This window comes from Triplophysa rosa, unplaced genomic scaffold (genome assembly GCF_024868665.1).
Source record: "Triplophysa rosa unplaced genomic scaffold, Trosa_1v2 scaffold144_ERROPOS1059899+, whole genome shotgun sequence".
NCBI classification, from domain to species: Eukaryota; Metazoa; Chordata; class Actinopteri; order Cypriniformes; family Nemacheilidae; genus Triplophysa; species Triplophysa rosa.
This window is the reverse complement of record NW_026634147.1, coordinates 142,720-154,796: the sequence shown is the minus strand read 5'-3', so window position 1 is coordinate 154,796 and position 12,077 is coordinate 142,720.

Genomic DNA, 12,077 nt, shown 5'->3' with positions numbered 1-12,077 from the left:
CATCCTCTTCTTGAACTCTCTGTGAGAAACACAAACACACAAGATCAAATAGTAGATAGGAAGCACTGGGACATGATGGACTTTTATTATTGTTTTATAATGAAGACTGCTATATCTAATCTTTCATTAAGTTGGCACGTAGTACAGTACATTCTTGTATTGCACAAAATAATCAGCATTTATAACAAGTTTGTAAGAGTTTTATCAAAAAAGTTTTTTTCAAACTTAATGTTTGTTCAGCCTGATCTTACATAAACTATTTTTAAAGGTGGCTAATTTATAACTATATGGCATAATTAAATTTGTCTGATGTGTATCATATGAAAACAAAGGACTGGTAGAAAAAAGCAATAGTGAAGCCCCACTTGTAACCAGAACTGTCATTGATGTAAAAGCAAAACACTTAAAGTGTTATAGAGGATCAATAGAAAAATCATGATTTATTTACCCTGTTCTGTGCATGTGGTTTGTAGAATGTTGGATCAGCATAAGTGATCTCGTCTTCACGAGTCTGATCTGTAACTATAAAGACAGATTACAAATACAACAACAAAACTCTCATTCTTCATTAGAAGTCTATAAGAATTTATTTATAGTTCATCTCTCCTCTGACAGTATCTCTGATCATCAGTAACTGTCATTTACCTTGTTGTTGTTGTTGACGTGTGTTTGTGTGTTTTCTGCAGATGAAGAACATCAGAAGTGAAGCTACAATCATCAGAAATCCAACAGCACAAGAGAGAGGAATGATATAAACCAGACGTGTTTCTCCTCCAGGAGTATGAACATCTGTAATAATAAACCACAATAAAGCACCTTTAGAGTGAACACATGTGATCTGTAAATCTGAGTTCATGTCATTCAGAGAATACTCACCTTCATCATGTTGATGATGTTTGTCAGTGTTTAAAGAGAGCAGAACCCAACACGTATTAATAATGGGTCGCAAATTTGGGTAACACTTTCCTTGAAGCATGTATGTATAATACATTATAAAGAGTTATTAAAGTGTAAAATGCATTATAATTCTTCATAATGTGTGTTGTAATGCATTATATGTAGTTGTAAAGAAATATAACCAATTTAAAATGTGTAGTGTAATGAATTGCTAAGTGTTATAATGTATTAACTGTAATAACAATTATTTATAAGACATTACAATGCTTTAAAACTACTTTTATAATGCATTATACATACATGCTTCAAGGAAAGTGTTACCCAAATTTCTATCGTATGCAAAATAACAATGCAATATGTTTCAGTATCTAAATGTTCATTTTCTCATATCCGCAACATATCAAGAATATACAAAATATAACTTATATTTGCCAGTTCCTACTCTAGTGTTAATATTTAAATTAATATTTTAATAAAAATGTTCAGGTACATTTTCAGAATAAAGTATAATCAAATAATCAAAGCTTTTTATTACATATACTGAAAGTTATTCATTCATGTATGCTCTGCTGTCTTATAATATAATTACCGTCTCATAATGTCTTCATCTTTTTTAATCTCTTACCAAATTAAGACATTAAGTGTGACATTTCATGTCCATTTCATCACATCAGTCAGACCTAACCGGCTGCTGTCAACTTCACTTAAAGACACTACACTGTTCAGACAAAACATGAGAATTATTTCATCTTTTTTAAAAATATATTTTAAAGTGCATTTTTAGCTTTTATCAGAGAGTACAGTGTGTAGAGAGGATAGGAAACTTTAGGGTGGAGAGAGGGGAACGGGTTTGGCAAAGGACCTCGAGCCAGTTTGGGACATGGGTAGCCACATGCCGGAACACTGCCCACTAGTCTATCGCCTCTGACAGAACTCTGACATCATTTATTCTTCCTCAAATCATGTAAAACCTCTATGAGTTTCTTTCTTCATCAGAACACAAAAGAAGATATTTTGAAGAATGTTGATAATCAAACAACACTGCAACCCACCGACTTCCATTGTATGAACACAAAACCACTGAGACATTTCTCAAAATATCTTCTTTTGTGTTCCACTGAAGAAAGAATCACATACAGGTTCACAAACACATGAGCGAGAATAAATGAAGAGTTTATTTGCAAAAAACATATTTTTCACGTTTCATCATCTTCATCATGTTTTAAATGTGCATTTCAAGTAATATCAAACTAGTTAAATACAGCTAACACAATAAAAACATGATTTTTGAATATTTTTTAAAACTGAGTTATCTGTTTGCAAATGAACTCTTCAAATGATGACAGAATTTGGATTTTAGATTTATGTATTAATGCCATTCCAGCATCTCAAAACAAATCACTTTTATATTCACATCAGTCCGCACAAGTGCCTTAGGGAGTGAAGTTCTTCAGCGTGCTCCAGAAAGTGCAGAAACAATTTACATGTAGACATGACCATTTACATACATACAGACTTACAGATGACAGTGTGCAATACACACATACATATACTCACACCGTGTACTATTAGACACTTACAGTTCTCGATACACACCGTATGTACACATTATGTACACATATATACACACAGTAATATGCTAAAGTGCAGCAGATTATACATAAGATGGATACGCAAATCTGTGGGTTTATTCACAGTAAAAACCAGTTCATCTTGGGGAAGGCAGTTTAGTATCACAAATGTATCTCGACTGACATGTCTTTGTGTGACTAAACTAAAAACCCACCCCACCAAAGACAAAACCCAATTCCAGTCACAAAGAACCATTTCTTTATTCCTTTTTATAGTCTGAAGAGCTTTTTGTGACACAGAAGGTTTTTGGATCCATACAGATAAAAGCTCTTCAATGTCATTGTTTAGTGTCTTTATCCTTAAGAGTGTAGAAGAGCTAAAATAATCAGACAGATGATATAAAACTACTCACCATTAACAGTAAGATTGAATCTCTTGACTGTGTCCTTATTTCCTCTAAAAATATTGAGTTTATAAAGTCCAGAGTGTTGAGATGTGATGTATGTGATGGTGAGATCTCCGGTCTGATTGTTCATCTACAGTCTGTCTCTGAATATCTCAGTCTCATTATAATATAGAGGATTAATATTAACTGATCTCTTGATTCTGGTGATGCGGATGTCTTTAAACCTCCACTCGATGACATCATCTGTGTGTAGTTCAGTGAGATCAGTGTGTAGAGTAACAGAATGTCCCTCCATCACTGACACTGACTTCACTTCATCACCAAACACACCTGAACAACACAAACAGATATTCAGTGATTCATATTTAATAGCTGTCAACATAAAACAAGTCATTGTTGTGTTGAAGGGAGTTTCAGGCACTGCTACATGACTTTATTACACGGCTCGTTGGAATGCTTGATTCTGATTGGCCAGTCGCATCATTTGCAGGTTCATTATTCCCAGATAACAACCTCTCAAAACTAATAACACACGGTAACCTGAATGTAGCAAATCATTTTGACAGGCTTCTTTGACAAATTAAATGTAAATATATATTTCAATAACATTATATTTACAAATGATTAAACACAATTGCCTGTTTGTGACATTTGAACGTAGTTTCTTGCCTTAAAAGCGAAAGTAAACAGCTTTTCCTCGAGGAAGGTCTACATTGAGATAATAAAATATTTCAGATTCACATTTCATGTCCAGTTTTTCTCTCATGTGGCAAGTAGTCGTGTAATAAGCGGGATTATGTACAAGCAGCCGACTGTTATCACAGAAATAAGCCCCTTCAGTGAGAAACAAGACCCTTCGCTTCGGGGCTTATTTCTGTGATATCAACCGGCTGCCTGTACATGATCCCTTACATATGTGCATGATACTCAACTCACTATTGTCACAACAGCATTTACAGGTAAACGGTGTGAAAAGCTTAGGTGCGTGGTCCAGACATTGCAGCGCATGCGTATACAATAGTTAGGAGAAACAGTGCACAATCTTTACATGTTTACAATATAAACAACAGTGCTGGCAGCAGAATCAACAAATAATAACACACTTATATCACAACATACATTTACATTTACATTTACGCATTTGGCAGACGCTTTTATCCAAAGCGACTTACATTGCTTTATCCTATACATTTATACATAGGCATGTGCAATCCCTGGGATTGTACCACTGCTCTTACGCAATGCTCTTACCACTGAGCTACAGGAAAGTTACATACATGACACAAGCAAATCTGCATGACAAATGTGTTTAAATACATATACAGTACATATAAATTATATGTGGAGCTATACTGTATGTGGGGTTTGTGTGTGTGTGTGTGTGTGTGTGCGCGCGCGCGTGTGTGTGTGTGTGTGTGTGGGGGGGGAAGGGTAAACCCTACGGTATGGGGACAAAATGTCCCCACAAAGATGGCAATATCCAAAACCCTTGTCCTTGTGGGGACATTTTTTGTCCCCATGAGGAAACAAGCTTATAAATCACACAGAATGAACTTTAGTGTAAATGTAAAAGAGCAGACAGTTGTGTGTGATTGTTAGGGTTAGGGGGAGGGAATATGAGATACAGTTTGTACAGTATAAACACCATTGTGTCTATGGAATGTCCCCATAAAACATGGAAACCCAACATGTGTGTGCGTGTGTGTGTGTGTGTGTAGGTGTGTGCGTATGCGTGTGTGTGTGTGTGTGTGTGGGAAGGGTAAACCCTACGGTATGAGGACAAAATGTCCCCACAAAGATGGCAATATCCAAAACCCTTCTATTCAAAACCATCTTTTTTACCATTTTATAATCTAAAGAACTTTTTTTTTCGCCATAAAGAATATTTTGTGAAACAGAAAGGTTCTTCAGATGTTAAAGGTTCTTTATGGAACCATTTAGACAAAAAATGTTCTTCTATGGCATGATGAAGCAGCTTTATTTTAAGAGCGTGTGTTAAAATGAACCCAGCGATTGTGTGATGTTTAACCCAGCAGTGTTCTGTCCAGTATTTATCCAGCATGTTTCAGAGTGAGCTCTTCTGTGTTTGAGATGATGAGAGAGAGAATATTCTAGCACCAGTGACTTCATCTCTCAGCATGCTGTTGAATGCTGAACTGTGGTCTATAAACAACATTGTCTTTAAATACTTGTGCCATATTCTTTACATTAACTGGACAATAGTTGTACATGTATAGTGTTCTCTAAAAGAAAGACATGCTGCTTTTGCTTCAGGTTCTAAAGGGGTAATTCACAAACTGAATGAAAAACACTTAAACTAAAGGAACTACAAACGTTTCTGCAAAGCATTGCCATCAATCAGTTCTTTCTTGCCCTTGTATAGTCCAAAAGAACATTTTCCCACTACAATGCAGCATTTGTGAAAGTTTTTAACAGTTGCTACTGTAGGACATTTCTCAACTTTGGAGACTTTTGCAAAACACTGAATACAACTGCGGATCATTTATCATTGCTACACAGTAAAATAGACAGTGTTAAAAAAGGTCAAATTAACACTCACAGTGTTTATATAATCCACACTTTGAGAGTGTGGATTATATATACACTGTGTGTGTTAATTTGACCTTTTTAACACTGGCTATTTTGCTGTGTAATGATAAATAAAATAAACTGTGAAAAAACTGTTGTGCCAAGCTGAAAGTTGGTACAGTTTAGCAAAAATGTGAGAAATATGTCCTAGCGATTCTAAACAACTGTAATGGTTCTTTATTGAACAATTCATCCAAAAAAGATTCTTCTATGGCCTTGTTTAGCACATTTATTTTCAAGAGCATAGTAGCAAAATTATTGGAGGATTAAAAATTGGTGAAGAACTCCTCACCAAAATAACATTCAAATCACTAAGGTTTTAACTACAAACTAATGTATTAATGAATATAGTGTTGAATCAGTTTACAGACACAAACACAGAATGTAAACTACAGTACTTCAACTGAAATTATCAATTGAGATTTGCTCTAGTTAAAAAAATATTGAAAATAACATTACATTTAAATAACATAAAAACAGATCAATCTTACCAATCAGCCACGAGCAGAAACAGAACACAAGTAATGTGTGAAACATATTCAGTATAGAAAGCGAGCTGAACTGAACCCAATGAAGATGAAGTGTAATGTTGTGTGTTGACTAAAGTGAACGGGGTAAAGAGGTGTGGCTTTACATGTGCGCGTGTCTGAGAGAGAGGTTCAGCTATTGTGAGAGCATTTCTTTAAATGTTCACACTGATATAGTGAGAAGTTTTAAATGATAAATTATTACTTTTGACCAAATTGTGTTTTTCTTTAAATCTATAGATGTCAAGAGGTTTGTGTGGAGGTTTGCTTTAGAATATTAAGGAAAGACAAACATAAAAGCACAACATTCAGCCCTCCCTCAAACGGGACATAAACTCCAGAAGTGGGGGAGTTGGGCGTGCTGTATTATATTAGACCCACTTTAATATTATTGGACTGTATTTAAAGGGATTGTTGACCAACACTGCTAAAATCCCACTTTGCGAGCAACATTTAAACCGGACATCAGCTGTGCCGTAACCTTTGTGAAAATCACCTGTTCTTGAGGTCTCTTCAGTTACAGCTGACATGAGCTTCACTGGAAGACTTCCTTCAGTAGAATATTGAGCGTTGACTATTTAAAATATACATGTAAAACTGTGTAAGACTGCAGCGGTGTAATGTTGAGATGACTGCAGTAGTTTGTGTGTATGTGTTAGATTTATCAGATCATCATGTGTGAAGTTGCTCATGGTGTATCTTGAACAAATGTGTGAACTTTATTTTGAGCTGCAGTGTATGCAGAAGTGTTTATGTTCTTGTATTCAGCTCTGAGGTCATTGTGTTCCAGAAGCTTTTTAATATGTGAACATTATGTGCTTATTATCATTCATATGTACTCAAATAAAAATGATATGTTCTCTTTTCATTCCTTGGGTTGGCATTGCTCTAAATGTATGCATACGTGTTGTGTATGCATTTATCAGATGTTTTAATAAAAACAACCTTAAAGTGCTCAAGTTTGACATTTTATGAGTATCTGTGGTCCCTTAGAATGGAATCCACAGGGTTTTGCACAGATAATGCCAGGGGAACTAAGAAAACATGAAAGAAGCTCATCGCTTGAGCACCTCTTGAGGTCGGGAGTGAGGTTTAACCTGCAGCGCTCTCTTACATCAGCTGGCCTCGCGTTACACACGTGTTGAAGTCTCGAGACTCGGTCTCGAAATAGGTTTCCTTCAGCCATAACTGTGTGTTAAAATAAATTAGTTGTAGCAAAGAGATGATTACTTCTGAATGGTAATATGCATTTTGAAATGTTTAGATCTACTGTTAATAATTGGGTTTGTTTTATTAATGTGTCAGCTCTGTGGATCTGTAGTTTGATATACTGTGATTTGTTTTAGGAATTAACATATTCACAATCTGTTAAACCACTTTAACACACAACGACATCAAGAATCTGCATATGAAACTCAACAATGGTGACAATCAACAAAAGAAAGCTTCATGCTGCAATGCATGCTGGGTGATCTGTTTATCTGAATTATTTTGACGATTGTCATCGTATTGATATGAGGGTTGATGTCAGTGAAATATGTTTGTTTATTTTCTCTCAATACCTGTGCATTGACTAGCCAGAGCACTCAGACCAGTCATCAATTGATCAATAATGTTTAAAACTAATACATTTTATTACAGCTGACTATTTCCATGAGAACAACCCAACTTTTGTAAAAGCATGTCTGTCTTTCACAGTGCACAAGTGTTTTTAACACTACTACATGACCTGAACAAATTAATTTAACAAAAGTCAAGGATCAAGTAGCCCAACTAAAGCAAACACTGATCACAATAATGGTTATTATTGTGGGTACAAAACTCATTTCACAGAGTCTCATTTCATTTATTTCCATGTGAAAACTGAAGTAGTCTGATAAACTCCAGATTTGAACCAGTTTTTACATTGTACCAAGGTCCCCTGTACGTCAATATCAGACGTTCAGAAAACTAATAATGGGCCAATAAAGGGACATCTTTTCAACATCGAAAGATGCAGAAAAGACGTCTTTTGACATATCTTTGGTCAGGGGGAGTCATAATTGTAATAAAATTACCTTTACAACACTTACTATGTGGCCTTTTTTACCCTCAGCTAATAATATTTTTAAACTAATATCAGTCTAAGTAAATAAAACACAGTGTACATGCCATGGTATCATTTAATGCACTGAGCACTCTATGAGCTCGGTGCCAGTTTTATTGTTTCCACCAAACATTTAACATATTCTTGAAGATTTCTATAGGTCTCGTCTCAGATCTCTTGTCCTAGGACTCGGACTTGACTCGGACTCGACCCTCTCTGGACTCGGACTTGACTCGGACTCGAATGAGCTGGTCTCGACTACAACACTGGTTACAAACACGTCACCATGGTTGATTCATTGGATTGAGTCTTGAGTATGACATATAATAGTTCCACTCGACTCACTTATGAATCCACTGATGAAGTCTGTACAGGAGTTAGACGAGCGAACAGAAGGGTTAAAGGCCATCACAGCACATGACAACCGTTAAACATCACAAACATCTTCACAGCTTTACATTAGTGTCACAAGTCCACAGTTTCCTGTGAAACATTTAAACAGCGAAGAAACACACAAAACACATTTACTCAAGACTTTTAACTGTCTGATATCTGTCTGTCTCCTCAGACCTCTTCATCTAAGAATATGGTTTAACATTATCATTTTTAATATAAAATATATAAATTTGAGAGATGATGCAGCTTTGGTTTTTAGTTGGAGGTGTAGCGTAAACTAACATGTAGTGTGAAAAAGCGGTACTGTATCTGAACATATCAAAATAAAACTGTCATACCGATCACGTGTCTTCAGGAAGTACAGAATAGGTGACGCTTGTTCAAGTGGGCGGAGCTTACGCCACGAACAGTAAGTGGGAGGAGCTTAGACCGCAAGGAGGCTAATGATTGAGGAAGGCAGGAAGTAGAGACAGTTATGAAACTAAATTATATGATTCAGTTTTTTTTAAAGAGTTCTCTTAATAAATTAAGAACCATGTATCTTTCCTTTCCTACACCTCCCAAAGCCACGGAAGTACATTATAAAGTATTTAATGATATTTATCCTTCCTTAGAATTTCTTAGATATAGGTTTAACATTGATCATAATATTTGTATGTTTTGTGATTCAGAAATTGAAACAACAGCACATTTGTTTTTTGATTGTCAATACAGTAGAGCTTTTTGGTCTGATTTGTATGAGTGGCTAAAGAATTCAATTGATCTGTTCGCTTTTTCCAAAAGTTATATACTTTTTGGGGTTATTATGAAAGAGTTACACTTTGGATTTTTGACAAATAATATCGTTATTTGGGGAAATTCCATATTCATAAGTGTAAGTGCCTTAAAACAAAACCATTGTTTTGATTTTTCAAAAAGAACTTTGGATTTACTGTAAATCTTTAAGTAAAATTAAATTGAAAGTTGGAAGAAAACTATTTAAATTGGTTGAAGAATTTGAGCTATTAGAAGACCCTGATGTTTAGTAGTTGAATTGTTGTTTTCTTATCTTTGTTTGTTCTATTTATTTATTTTCACTCTTTAGTATTTAACTTTGTACTTTTGTTTGTTTTGTAGTTAGTATATTTTGTATGTGCTCTCTTTTCGTCAAAACTTCCTTTATAGTTTTGAAATGCCTCATTGTATTTGTATTTTTGAAGCTTAATTTAAAAAAGTAATGAAAAAACTATTAAAAAATACATTTTCATCGTAGATTAAAGTTTTGTTTTTATTAAAATGTGTTCAAATGCATCAAATGAATGTACAATAAAGCCAAAACGAAAAACAAAGCTGTTCATGCGAAGCACGTTTTACTCCACCGGAAGTTCAATGCAATGTGTCGTTACGGCCAGCAGGGCAAAATATAAGTTTCAACAAATAAACACTCAGAAACGCAAATGTCGTTACGTTGATATAAAAGTAATTATGTATATTCTTGTCTTTTTCATTTCATGGGGAATCTTAAATATCTTGCACTGTGTTCAGTCATCAGATACGCAGCGATGGCGCCATCTTGTGGACACGCATGAGACATTCACACTACTCCAGACAATCACGTGTTTTTTGGATCGGTGTTTGAATTAGTCTATAGAATGACTGATTTTATTTAAATGGCACTATTATGCTTAAATTTAAAGCTAAATATCTTTAAACATATAAAGATTGTTGTTTACATGATAATTGTGCTTGTAAAATGTTCATGTTCACAAATACTTCTTGTTTGCGGACCACACTTCTTTGTGCACAAATTACTTATGAAAGTTTATTTTTGTACTTTGTTCCAGAAACATACATCGATACTCGGGTATCAAGAATATAGCCTATCATAAAATATCATAGGCCTAAATATCACAATATAGAGAGGAAAACACACTGTATATAAAGTGACACAAATATATCCGTTGTGTTAGTATTCTTTTAGTTTTTTATTTGTGCGAACATAATACTGTACTTTCCTGATGTACTTCAGCTGTACATTAGTAGGAGTTTGATCCTGTTTAATGCTCGTGTAAACCACCTCTGTCATTTCAGATATCTGTAAGAAAACACAAAAGAGAAACACTCAGTCATGAGAATTATGGGATGTGAGAAACATTCTACAGTCAGAAGGAAAGTCAGATATTGATGGATTAGACTGAATTTTGAGCATGAGCTTAAGTTTTCCAATATAAACATGCACTTGTAAACAGTTCCACTCGAACCAAAATGAGTCAGGTCGTGTGTATTAGAGGATTTCCTTCACTGGATTTAATTACTGATCATTTAGTGATCAACAGTGTAAGTAAAACGATCATTTTTGTTTTATTCTAGTTTTTTTTTTTTTTGGTAGTGTATAAATGATTCTGTATAATTCTCCATGCACATGAAGTGTGGGGTTCCATTTCCATTCGGATGTTGCCTAGACAGTAATCTACTAGTATCTTTCTAGAGTTGTACAGTAAATAACTGTCTGAGATAACAGAGATGAGAGGTATAGAGGACGTGACTCAGTCACAAACAGATCATTCACCTGTGTGTTGTTGAATGTTGAATCAGCGCAGGTGATTTGTTTTTCATGAGTCTGATCTGTAAGAATAATGACAGATGACATGTTTTATCTGTTAGACTATCACTTCACATCAGTTTCCCAACAGTCTTAACATTGTTGAATATAATACATAACATTCTGTGTAAATAAACTACTGCATCAGCTTTAACATTAGTTATAAAATAAATATTTCTTGGAGACTGTTAATAGTTTTTTCTCTCGTCTGACAGTATCTCTAGTTGTAGTTGTCATTTACCCTGTTGTTGTGTGTTTGTGTGTTTTCTGCAGATGCAAAAGATCAGAATTGCAGATACAATCATCACAAATCCAACAACAGCACAAGAGAGAGGAACGATATGACCTGATAGTCCTCCTGCTGCTGTATGAAGATCTTGTGCTGTAACGATACACAACAACAGACACTTTAAGAGCGAACACATCTGTATTCACAAAACATTTTATGTTAGCAGTTCTCCTAAACGACAGTAAAAATACCTATTCACAACGCTGCTGAGAGCAACTTACTAAGAAGTAGAATCTTAAAGTCCCCATGAACCGAAAGTTGTGATCGTTTTTACTTCCGTATTCTGATGAATTTGATCTCAGCATCCCTGCGCTACTTGCAGACTCTTAACGTGCAATGCAAGCAACGCATATGGCTTCCGTGAAATTGCGCAAAAAGGGTGAATAAACAGGATGGATTTATATATTTTTATATATCTCGCCAATGTTAGCTGATGTTGCATGAATTACTTTAAAATACAGGTTTGAAAAATCTGATTTTTTATATAATCCACCGAAGTACTGAAAACCCTGATGTTACACACCACGGTACCGTAGGTGGCGATACACCGACACGCCATTAAAAGGAAAAGAGAAGAACGTTCGTTGATCGTTATTTACTGTTACTTGCAGTTGGTGTGTTTTGTAAATATAGTTTGTGTTTTTTATTCAAAACAATTAAAACTTAATTTGTGGAAATTATTCAACATTTTACTGTGGTTGTTTTGTATGTTATTTTGCTTTAAATATAAAATA